General features: G+C 31.8%; 1 protein-coding gene across 4 annotated transcripts in view; it reads right to left on the reverse strand.

The window, feature by feature from the left end:
- The window catches only part of LOC139523663 (putative leucine-rich repeat-containing protein DDB_G0290503), a 32352-nt gene extending 25074 nt beyond the window's left edge, over positions 1-7278 (reverse strand). For all 4 annotated transcript variants that reach the window (XM_071317850.1, XM_071317851.1, XM_071317852.1 and 1 more), the window contains exon 1: positions 7181-7278. The gene's annotated coding sequence lies outside the window, so the exon portion shown is untranslated. The remainder of the gene's footprint in view (positions 1-7180) is intronic.
- Positions 7279-13424: the final 6146 nt, after the last annotated feature.

The raw sequence follows: 13424 nt of genomic DNA on the forward strand, positions 1-13424 counted from the left end.
TCATCATACAGTGATCTGGAAGGATTTTTTCAGTATGGGCCCAGGGCCCCCCAAAACAATATTTAATGGGCCATTTTGAGATTTAATGGGCCTTGTTGTCAAATGAATGGGCCATTGATTTATAACCAAAAAAAAAAAAAAAACCCCAAAAATGTATGTTTCAGCAAAGAGGTACTATTAACCTAAGTTACCTTGTGATTTTAATTTGCATTGTCTCTTTGCTTTTGTAAATTCAATGATAATTTAGGTCTTAGTTCATGCTGATATATATGTTTTTTGTGAAAAAGACTAACATTGTATTTGTTCATCATATGATACATGATACATCATTTAGAAATAAAAATGTGAGTGACCTATGAACTTACTTGTCTATAGTATAGAACTCAACTGAACAACATATGACCAGACTAACTTTTATTATTTAGAAAAGACATCATAACATGATGAAACTTAAAATAAACATATCAATCATCAAACAATACAGTACAATACAACAATGTGCAAGTAACAACATGTACCATCATAGAGATAGTATCAAAATCAAATTAAACAGATAAACACCATATCTTTCTTTGTATTAAATACTGAATAAAACTGAGAGACTAGAGCTTTCAACATTGTTTATGTTAATAATGGCAGCCTATAATTAGCTGATCTAGACATATAAGTTTAGGTTAATTGACTAGAATATTTAGATCTTGATTTCAAGAGTCTTCTCTTTTTCTTGTGCCACCTTTCAAGTGAGGATTTAAAGTTATGGTGTGCCAAACCCTTGCCATGCATTTTTATTCTTATAAGTTTGTCACACTGTTCGTGATTGAGACGGTTCCTGTTTGGGGTCAATATTTGATTTTGAATAGAAAATGTCCTCTCACAGTCAGCAGCTTTTCCCAAACAGTGCGATATTTTCGGGAATCTTTATTTACAGCAGAAGTACTAGTACCTTCACCGGGATCGTCGTGTTTGTTGTCATGTTCAACTTCATTTGGGTCTTCGTCGACCGTGTTATGATATTGTAATTATTATGTTTATTTATGTTGGCCTAATTTGTGTTGTATGGCCTGATAGTTGTTTACCAAATAATCTTATAATTGTGCAGTTTAGGAATCACTGGAACAATCACAGAATGATTGGAACTTTCTAGAATGATCCTTATAAAAGATGCGTAATTTAAACTTCTACGTTATTCCAGAAACTTCCATTGTAACTTTCCAGGATTTTCCACAATGTTCCATTATAGAGTGTTCTAGAATTTTCCATGACAACACTATATATACAGACACTAAAGTTAAACTCTCATAATTAAACTGAGACATAGACATTGATAGACATTAGTATTCACAGCATTTGGATTGACACTTTTATTCTACAAACAACATCATACTGGATTGTGACATTAGTAGTGAACGTAATATTCAAATTGGATTCCGAAAGATTTCCGGATACAGATAAAGATAACAGATTGGACTCATATTTTGACAGTTAAGTTAACAGTAATATTTGTGTAATACCTTTTGTAAACTTTTGTATATTAAATATTGTTAAATTTTCCCTTATGAAACTGAGTTGTTTGCCGCAAACTTGCAGCAAACTTGCTGCAAGCTTGCGGCAAACAAAAAGTTTGCAGGAACACAGAAAATAATGTTTGCAGATGTTTGCCGCTAGCTGCAAACTTCCGGCAAACATTGCTGCAAGCTTGCGGCAAGTTTGCAGAAACATCAATGTTTGCCGTAAGATTGCCAGAAAGTTTAAAATAATAAAGAATGTTTGCCGCAAGATTGCCGAAAACTTAGATCTTTCAATATGTTTGCCGCAAGATTGCAGAAAACTTAGATCATTCAATATGTTTGCCGCAAGATTCCAGAAAACTTTGACCATTCTATATGTTTGCCAGAACATTGCAGGAATTACACAATATTGACTGGGCATGCCTAGTTGGCACTTCCTCGATGCTAACAATTTGAAATTGTGGCTAGGTCATGTTGATTGTGTTTGGAAATGCATTTCACATATATAAGAGATCAAGGAGGCATTTTGATTCAATAATATGGGATAATCAGTATGTAATTGTGTAAGTACAAATGATTCATAAAACTGCATGTTTTAATAAAATAATTAATGTTATCATCATACATAATTAAGTAAGCAACTATATAAACATGTATGTGTGATTGAAAAACTTAAACTATTATAAGTTTGAATTTGTTACTGATGTACTAATTAAGATTAAGTTAAATTCTGTAATGCTATTATAATACATCTTGAGATTTTATCTTTTTCAGTTTTTAATACAGGTATATTATGTCATTTGAGAATGACTCCTGTCCCTTTTTCAAAATTCAAATGCATGTTTGTATTTCCTCACATCTCATGAGTTTGCAAGAATTCTTTCAATGACTGTTTGTATAAAGACAGGAATTGACTTTTTAAAAATGGTGCTGTGTAATTTGAAAGAGATAAATTGAATGTGTCTACACACATGACATTGGTATATGTGTAGTTCCTGCAAGTTTGCCGCAAGTTTGCCGCAAGTTTGCAACAAACAATTGCCGCAAGCTTGCAGCAAACAATTGCCGCAGGCTTGCGGCAAATCTAATTTGCATAATTATGTTTGCCGCAAGCTTGCCGCAAACTTCATTTGCATGGTAAAATGGTTGCGGCAAGTTTGCCGCAAACGTTTGCTGCAAGCTTGCGGCAAGGTTTGCTGCAAACTTGCGGCAAATGTTTGCCGCAGGGCTTATTTTTTGGAAAGGGTTACTATTGATTTGTGTCTTTTGTTGGCTACAATTTAAAGGCGATTTCTGGCCGTAACAACCGCCATACTTTCCTCCGTAATGTCCGTATCTGTGTTGGACGTTTGAGACAACTCCTCTGCATTTTCTGAATTATTGTTTTTATCCCGACCAACAAAAGAAAGTAATGTTTTTTGTCCAGGCAAAACCACAATTCGCTGTTTCTTTGGAGGCATGTTTACAAAATTTTAAAAATAAACCAAAGACCCAAAAGTTGACAAGGACAGTTAAACGCCTTTTTATAGAGACAATTTCGATATTTTAATAAAAAGCCCCTGGGTCAATTGAAATTATGGCGTTTTTGATTTAAATTTATAATTTGTAAAAATTTCTACTCTTTACAAGTCAACTTTTACAGATTTAAAGTTGTTTGCTTTGAAATATTTAACACATTCTTGATTACGTTTTATTTTGGTAATCAGATATACCACATGTTGTTATCGTGGACATGAATCAAAACGCCAGAGACGACTCGAAAATGTTATGGTGCTCCTATCACTGGAGCAAATAAAACACAACACCGTTTTGGACACAAATATGGCGGCACGAAACTTTCAAACACAATCGGAAATTCAACTTGCGATGTCTAAACGAAGCAAAAATATTGTGCGCCACTCCGGCCCTGGCATACGTGACTCTATGCGCCATTTTTTGTAAAGATGCGCAATGGGCGTATGGCGCTCGACTTTCCCGATCACTGTGTGGGTTGTGTTGGTGTTAGAATAGTATGAATGGAACAATTGAGTTTTTCGAGAAAAAATTAATACATTTTGATTCACCGTTTACGTGACAGGAAACCAAACAGGAAACCAATCTTTATTTTCTTTATTTTGCACAATATAATTCAAAAGGCATAAATAAACACCATTACTAGTGTTACTTGCTTCATGTTAATATTTAAAATCTATTTTCAATGTTATATTAAAGTTTTTTTTAAACGTGACAGGAAACCATAAGAAACCGAAAGCATTTTTTTAGTTTTATTTTATTGCAAAATCTGCTTAAAATAATCTGAACAGTATACTTTTTCTTAAAATCCATCTTAAATTTAACAGTATTATAAAACTCCTAAATATGTGCTTGTTTTGAAAACAATTAGTACAATTTATTCAGAATTTTCCATATTTTCTTCATTGATACAGGATACCATAATCGTTGTATCTTGATGTTTTGGCCAAAAAAATATATTTATATTTGGTTTTGAAATTCCAGTTATATAAAATTTATTCCAAATCATTGGCAATGTAAACTTCTTTAAATCCAGTAAAGAAAAAAACTTTTAACTTGGAATTAAAATCTTTAAAATAGGCACCATGTGATATTTGTGACCTGTACACCATCTACATGGTTTCCACATTTTAACCTACTTTAGTGGGCTAAAATCAATAAAGTACTTCCTAATCCTTTCAAGTCATGCCTGGTAAAAGTTTACTTTTCCTTTGACAAGTTTATTGAGTTTCTGAAAAGTGTTTGCAGAACATGAATAAAAAAAAATAATTAAAAATTGTGACAAAGTTACCAACTTTGTACATTCCTAGTGTAACGGTATATTAACATGCATTTTTCATTTAATTATCTTTATTCACCTAAAATATCCAGTAATATTTACTGCTGAAGCAAAATCAATCCAACGAACATCGGCAACATGATAAGAGACGTAATTTCGATTGAATTTTCCAAGGACTCTTTACATCGTTATTGGGAAACGTAGTGTGTTTAAACGTCGGTCAAATTTGAAATCGATTTTGTCAAGTCATTGGGCATTTATTTTCACACAAGATCGTATGTAACATTATGCACATAGGAATAATAATAGACCCCCGGCGCAATCTCTTTGAAAATTGTATTTTCCTTTTTTAAACAAGTCGAAACAAGTCTACAGATTATGTTTGCTAACATCCCGTTGGAAACAAAAACAATGTTTAGAACTAGTATATCGTATGTCCGGCTGTAAGGGCGTGTTCACATGTTAGTCACATGTTTCACGTATGACCGGAACTTAAGGACAAAAACAATTTTAATAAATAACTGGACTTCTGTTTCGTGTGAAATGTAACGCATAACGATAACGTCATTTTCTTACTTAATTATTACGAAGATCAAAACAAGAATGTAAATCATCTCTGATTTACCTGTTTGAACATCTCGCGAGAGTTCATATTTGCATATTGTTTTTAAGAATTCTATTACAACAAAGCAGAATACATCATCTAAAATTTGCGTTACGAAATCGGACACAAAAATCACGCCACTGTTCTTACATCTGCTACATAAATACTTATAGTTCTCGGCATTTTCTTCTCACTATTCTTATTGGTCGATGTTCTTTGTTATTTGAAAGCAAAAGTTACGAATTTGCCGGTGACGATTATCTATAAATCAGTCAGCGTTATGCTCTTCGGAAGCAAAAAGTAACACGAGAAACGACACAAAAATACGGTTGTAGAATCTTTGAAATTCGTATATTTCAATTTTTTTTCTAGGGAAGAGTAGCATACACTTGTATGTTAATAAAAATAATGGCATCTTTAGATGTAGTTACAACTTTTCTTACAGTAATTCAAATTTTATCACTTTTCTATAGTTATAGGAAACGGAGCCCAATAGCAAATTATGGTCCATATAAGGGAATACGTTGATATGCTTGATTGCTTGGTTTGAGAGGACTTCCGGTAGTTGACATTGGTTATTTTTCCATAGACGATGTTGACTGAACTTCTTTTCGTAACCAATGTAAACAAAATGGCGGCGATAATAACGACATTATTTTTATTTTCACTGCAAGGTTATCGTTAAATAAAATAATACACAAAAACATTCGTTTAAATGATAATAAGAGTTTTTGCAGTTTAATTTTTATCAGATAGGAAATTTCTATGAGTACATATTTTTGCGTTAACCAACAAATATATTCATGGGGGGTTCTAATCCCGGATCTTGCTTACTGTTTTGTCAAATTATTGTATCCCGCTTACACTATGTACGTAAGCAATTCTAATATTTTTGTAATTTCCTGTGTCCCACTAGATTACATTTCCTGTTTTCACGGCACAATAATTTGACTTTCATGTGTCAAGCTTACAAAAAAATCAGCAATCCTGCGTCACGCTTAGACCCCAATGAGACCCACTTCATGCGACAGGCATATTCAATGACATAAATATACAATTTATGTGTAATAGAGGTTACGAGTGTGAAAAAAAATATATTCCTTATCTGCAATTTAAAAGAATTATAAGGATTAAACGCCTTTTCATGGAATTTATTGGTGTATTAACTCGACCAATTCACTCACAAACAAATAAAAAACAAAAATGTGTCCTCAGTACACGAATGCCCCACTCGCACTATCATTTTCCATGTTCAGTGGACCGTGAAATTTGGGTAAAAACTCTAATTTGGCATTAAAATTAGAAAGATCATATCATAGGGAACATGTGTACTAAGTTTGAAGTCGATTGGACTTCAACTTCATCAAAAACTACCTTGACCAAAAACTTTAACCTGAAGCGGGACAGACGGACGGACGCACAGACCAGAAAACATAATGCCCCTCTACTATCATAGGTGGGGCATAAAAAAACATTTAATCCTATAGTGTTGCTAATTTTTGGTTAGCCATGTAACCCCGAAAAGGGATAACATGCACTCCAAGTGATGTTAATATGTTTCACTGGTTGGTACATTTTGTATATGCATATAATCATTTTTAATTCATGCAAGCACCTGTTCATTACTCACTGTTTCCCTTTCATACACCTTATCCCTATTAGCCTTATCGGCCGGCTGACCCGGCCGCTTGAACTTTTGACGCATACAGCAATCACTTTTCCATTAAGGCGTCAGATATTCTGTTTTATGACGTCAAAATTTTATGGGAACCTGTGTGATATCCAGTAATGGCGGACAAATAGTGATAAGGTGTATTAGAAAAAACACTGAAAATTATACATTATTATTTTTTCTTCAATATGACTTGCTTGTAATGTCGTATTTATCAAATGAAGCCTAACTTGGGACATCCAACTATTTTGTATAGTCACAAATATGCAGCTTTAATATTTACATAAAAAAGGGGGGATACAAATTTGTTTTTTTTTTTCATTTGAAAGTTGCCTACAGTACAAGATGACGAAATTGAAGTCTCCGAGTAAGCTTTTAACCATATTCGTTTGAAATTTTAACCATGAGTTGACCTCTTACAAATAATAATAATAACAACAAATTATAATCGACGTGTGATGACGCCGACCACATTTCAGTCGTGTCGATACTAAATTATAAATTGTGCGTTTTCATTTTGATAAGGATTGTTTGAAATATCAAAATAATAGTGTTTGCATCAAGCTAAAAACAAATGGAAGACACTACATATCATGGAAACTAACCATAGGCATTTGTTTGTAAGTTACGCCATTCGCATCTTCAGCTGGAGATCTTTATTTTGAATTTCAGCGGCCAGCCTCGTTTTGGAATTTTCTAATTTACTTCGAAGAAACGAACTTTAATTTCAGTGTATTTATTAATATAAAACTGTCCCAATAAAAACACCAATAATTCTTTTTAAAGGATCAATTTTTGTCCAATTAACATATCAGTTCGAAATGTAGGTGTAGAAATGAAAGTCCATACCAATGGCTGCCATGTTAAAAAAAAAGGGGGTTTAGTAATATCAGTATGTTTTCGAAGAAACGAACTTAACATGAAGAACACAGTTATTTCGTAGTGCATTTCTTTTAGACAATAAATTCAAATTAAAAAAACCGCAACTGCTCTATCTCAAAAGGATTTTTACTAATTGGCCAAATAATATCAAAATAATAGAAACTTCTACCAGCTCTATAACTCAATGATATTGACAATTCTGTGTTAAGGCAATTAAGGACGTATATTAGTTATACGTCCTTGGTTAAGGGGGGTATACAATTCAGTTTGACAGCTTCGGACGTAATAAAATTTGACCATTTTTAACTGGACCAAATCCCTACTATACATAAAGATTCAGCACCCATTTTGTTTTAACATGTAATTTCATCCCCCTACTTAAAGGGAAACTTCGCAAAAAAATCAAAAATTGATATTATGTCCATTCTGTATAAAAATGCTCAAATTTATAGATATTAAAGTTTTATTCCGCTAAATAAGAGATCACCATCGATTTTAAATTTTGAGTATCAGTTCTCTACTCTCCGCCATCTTGTCACCTTCTCCGATGAAAAATCACGATATGTCAATAAACCACATAGGAACAAAACTACAGTAAACGATGTAGTCGTAATTGCGTGTCGATATCTTGTCAATCGTACGGTTGTTTTATCTGACTGACTAACTTGATACGGAAAATAGTCTTATATTTTTAAATAACCATATAGTCTGTTATTTTTAAACTGATAATATTGTAATTAGTTAAAAAGTCAAAGTTCAAATCATAAAATGATAAATAAGTGTTCCGTGGAAATTTTTTTTGAAAATCTAATTCGTTCATAATTCTTTCAAGTAATAAACTTTATTTAAATAAATTCGGATCTTCCCTCATCTGATCACCAGCATGGCTAAAGGTATTACTCCCAAAGGTATTGGAAGGGGTGTAAGGTGACACGTCCAGGTATTCAATCGATTTCCTGTCCGGCGGGCTTGCAAGTTCATGCATCGTTTCACTTCTGTAGGTATTGATCAGTGTACACGACCGTTACTTATAACTTTCCATTTTGAACTATCAGGTGCATGTATAATATACATTTTTGTCTTGCGTGTCCGAAAGTGATATAATATACTAGTCATTACTGAACTCATACGCTTGTTTATAAATAACATTTCTGGTGTAAAGAATATTATTTATAAAAAAAAAATAATACAAAAAAAAATAATTGAAGAAATACAAATCTATTTACATATTTTTCCAAGGGTTAATTTGGGAAAATGTAATATATACTCGTTGTCAATAGTTTAGGACAGATTGGAACATACCAGAATTATTGATCTAAAAAAATGTGCGCACTTGTCGACGATTCGTGTATACATACGCCCGGTAGAAAGTTACGGAACTATAGTCAGTAGCGCTATTTAAAATATGTATACATGTATACATTGAACATAAGAAAGAAACATACATTTTGTGTAAATTGTGGTAAAAGTTTTGTAAATAGACTAGTCCACGTATGCCAACAGTATGTAATCAACGAATTCGATAGACTATTGTATACCAAAAGAAGAAGAAGAAAAAAAAGAAACAATTTGATTTAAATACAGGTCAATTTATAACTTGCTTTGGTTCATCGAAGTTAAGAACATAGTAAACTCACAGATTTATATATCAATTAAATTGTTCTCGAATAAAGGACGAAATTCGTCATCATCACAATTGTTCCAACATTCATGTAAAATATATGCAACTGGACGTACACTAATAATACCCAAGGAATGTGAATATTTTCTAGGAAAACTATTGAGTATCAATTTCGGGATTTATTTTCTTTCTTGATATTCAATGACAGCAATTTAAAGAATAAACTGCTTGTCGGATATTTGTCCGCTTTAGGGGTATTCTTGCAAGTTGAACAGACTTATAATAACATTCAAAAACAGGGAAAGATAACATTAAATTCGTTGTCTTTTAATTTTAAACATCGTTGATCAAATAGTTATTTAAGTATATATATACGTTGGGAGACGACGATTATTATAGTTGTCTCAGATTTTAATAAGGACGTTCCCGATTATGAATAAATTTGGTTGACGTTTATCACACTTGAAAAGAATATCTATTCGTAATTTTTCGATTCCATTACAAAAATATTTTTTTCTTTATTCGTACATATTATATTCCGCTTCGGTAGAGTTATCTTCAGATAGTTTCATATATTAATTAATACATGGCTTTCAAAAGTCTAAATGTAAGTGTTCTCGTACATTTTTTCGCCTAATAAAGACAAATAAAAATGATTTAGTAAAGCTATTTCTAATTTCTAAGTCCCCCTTTTTTATGAGACATAAATCAAGGACAAGACTTGTATATCATTTCATTCTGACATATGAATTAAGTTTCCCGTCTTTAACCGAAAATTGTGTATTTCTTAGTAAATTAACTTATTTGAATTCAAATAAATAATAGCACCAAATATAATTAAATAATTCCACGGCGACCAATTTTTATTTGTCACCAACTTGAATATGTATTTTTAATGTGTGTATTAAATGCTACCACTGATCCGAATAGACAGTCACACCTGGCAAGGTGTGCCCTAGAGGCGTGGTTAAATACCGAAGTGCAAATAACAATTTACCTTTCAACAAGCCATCTACGAGTATTGCCACAGAACCGTGAATACACACATCGTATAAACCTAGCCATAGCAGAGATAGTAAAAGGTCAATAATAGTACACCAACATATTGTCTTTACAGATTATTGTACTTTAATTTGTTCACCTTATCAGTCCGAAAATGCATTTATTAAAAATAAATTTATAACTTTTTGTGTTGGCTACAAAAATAATTCGAATATATACGTTTAACATAGATAATTTATCTCACGAATGAGTACAATTGAACGTCTGTGCGTTTTATCTTCTTATTATCGGATGGTTATTAGATAAAGCATACGTCATCGGCGCGCTTACGATTACGTTAAAATATGATTAAAAACCAAGACTTTTAATGATTGTATTTTAAATCCCGGCATGCAAAAATCAGGAGAAAACGTCACGACCTACAGGAAGTAGTTGATATTTTTTCATTAATTATTGAATTTCTCCTTTATTACTGCACATATAGCGATAAAACTTTGTGAATATATATATTATGTCATAATGAACATATTTAAACCATAAGTAAAAAATCGTGAATTTTCCCTTTAATATTTCATGCATTAAATATCAAGAAATAAATTGTGAAAGTGTATTAAATAAAACATCTAAATTATACACTGTTCACACTAGGAACTTTATTCGTAGAGGACGATAACGGTGTCTTTGGACCTAATGACACCATTAACTCGTTTGGCAAAAGATTGCATTTTTTCTATTTCGTGCAAAGTGAAAAAAAAATACGGTGTGGTTGAGCATTTTCAACTGACACGTTTTATTAGCGGACAGCAGATAATCTATATAACCACTTTCTATAACGATGCGCACTTTTTCAGTTTGTTGAATTATCAGCTAGACCAGGGATAATTTTACTGATAATGTAAAAGAAATGAAATAAAATAACTAACTGGACTCATTCGCAACCTCAGTTGGCTCAAAACATATCTGCATTAACTAATAAATAAATATGTTGTAGGTTTTAGTCATATTGCATATTTTCTTCTTGTTGTATTGCTTGTCATGAATGGTAAACATGGTATAACGGCTTTCTTTTATGCAATACAGTTCTAGGCTATATCATGTTTAAACTAATGCAATAAAAATATTAAAACTGGTTCAATATATGCGGAACAAATACTTACTAGTTAGGGAGGTTATAAGGTTAAAATAATATCATCATACAATCAAAATATCATACAGACATCAAACGCATATAAGTATAGCTGATATGAATATATTATTCCGAGTTGAAAACATTCGCATTTCTCGATTTACTTCTTTTAACATGTTTAACGACACTGTCATTTCATCTGAAACATTCGATTAATATTCAGTTTGTTGCCAGTATGTCACACAAACAGCAATGCTTAGTTAAATCACCAATTACCATTTTTTTCGTGTCATAACTTCCTTGAGGCCACAACAGACTAAAATGCAATTTAACGCTTTAACAATAAAACAATATCCGTTCGCACGTATACGTAGAGAGAATGTCAATTTTTGACATTGAGTAAAATTATATCATACTTAAAAACTTAATTGCAGTGGGCATTTTAACTAACAGAACCTCATTTGATACACCCTCGGGAATCTGACAATGTGTATTCTTTGTAATGCTGTACATATGTCCTTTAAGATAATCATAATAATAATAATAATAAACAAACAATAAAAAACACAAAGAAAATTATTGACGAGTATTAATATGGTCATTTCTCTTTATTTGCTAATTTGGTGGTTACAAATAAACCATCTGGCATCGATAAGTAAATTATTTAGGTCATGATATTTTCACCAAGCTTAAAACTTATTTCGGTGAGATATCACAATTTAGAACTGGAAAAGGTTAAAAAAAAAAATCTCGACGACCAACATGCATGCAATAGAAAGCATAAAGCATTGATAAGTTAAAACAGACTCGCCTTAGAATTATATAACCATGTGAGTGTCTAATGTATAATATTAATGACTATAAATCGAAAGAACCATTCTCAAATGTAACAATTATAAATATCGTGTGCAAAAATCGACACAATAAAGAGTCATCACATGAACCATGATGAACTGCAATCGGTATTAGGTATTCGAGGTAATATTTGTAATGGTTAGAAACAATTTTAATTAAATAATTTTATCTTGTAATTAAGAGACCTATAGTTGTTAATTGTTATGTCATTTGCCCATGTCTCTTGTGCAGATTTACGATTCTCATTGGTAATCATACCACATATATATATTCTTTTTTTTATATTTAGCAAGACAGCTGAATAGAAATATTACAACCGCTTCGCATGTATAATAAAAAAAAAAAAACACAACCTTATTGAAAAAAATTAAGTCAACTTTGTAGTGAAATGAATCAGTTCCAGTATAAATATATTTGTATATGCACGTTTATTATATAAAAAGACCAATAATATCCAGAGATATTTTTTGGTTGTTATCAGTTGCAATACAATCGACCTTCAAGATGTAGATGAATAGCATCTTCAATCATTAAAACTATCGGGACATTTAGAATCACACACACTTACTTGTCTCTGTAAAAAATAAATGCCCATATACTACACTTTGATACACGCATTTTGAACTCAACTCTAAGCGCGTTAGTGTCTTAGCCTTGTATACAATATGTACAATTTCCTGGACCCTCCGCTCTAATATTTATGAGTTCTAAATGGTTCAAAGTATATTATTTTCTTTAAAATATAAAATCGTTAGTACGTTTCTTGAAAAGTTAAGATTATTCCACATTCTGACAGAAGATGGTATGAATGACGTTCAGATATTCGTAGAATTTGTCATAATTATCCTTATTTCAAGGTTATTTCCACTGATATTAGATATAACTGGAACTACGTAGCCACACAATTAGAGCTAATTTTCAAATGTTTGTAGTGTGAAACTTTGGTTGCCTTGCTTGCTTTATTTGCATAAATGTTAACTTAAGCTTTGGAATTAAGATGACATCTTCAAACAATATATATAAGCATAGTTAAACCTGTATATATTGTATATACATTTCATTGGACGTTACCCCAATTACAATTGTACAATATATACAAACAAAGCAAGCAAGCTAACCCAAGTCTTGCTGTACATGCATTAGAAAATTAGCTGTAAATATTAAGGACATTAAGATTTATTATGCATTTGACAGGAAATTAAAAATTTACGTTGAGTTCGCATTTAAAAGATTTTTTTCAGTCAGTTTCGAAACATCGTGCTCATATGCTTCCAAATATTTAGCCCCGTTTCTATTCTGGTAGTTTTTTTTTATAAATTTTTTTCCTACTTTTTTAGATTCATTTTCAAATCAACATCCCTTA

The sequence above is a fragment of the Mytilus edulis genome, chromosome 5, assembly GCF_963676685.1.
Source record: "Mytilus edulis chromosome 5, xbMytEdul2.2, whole genome shotgun sequence".
Taxonomy (NCBI): domain Eukaryota; kingdom Metazoa; phylum Mollusca; class Bivalvia; order Mytilida; family Mytilidae; genus Mytilus; species Mytilus edulis.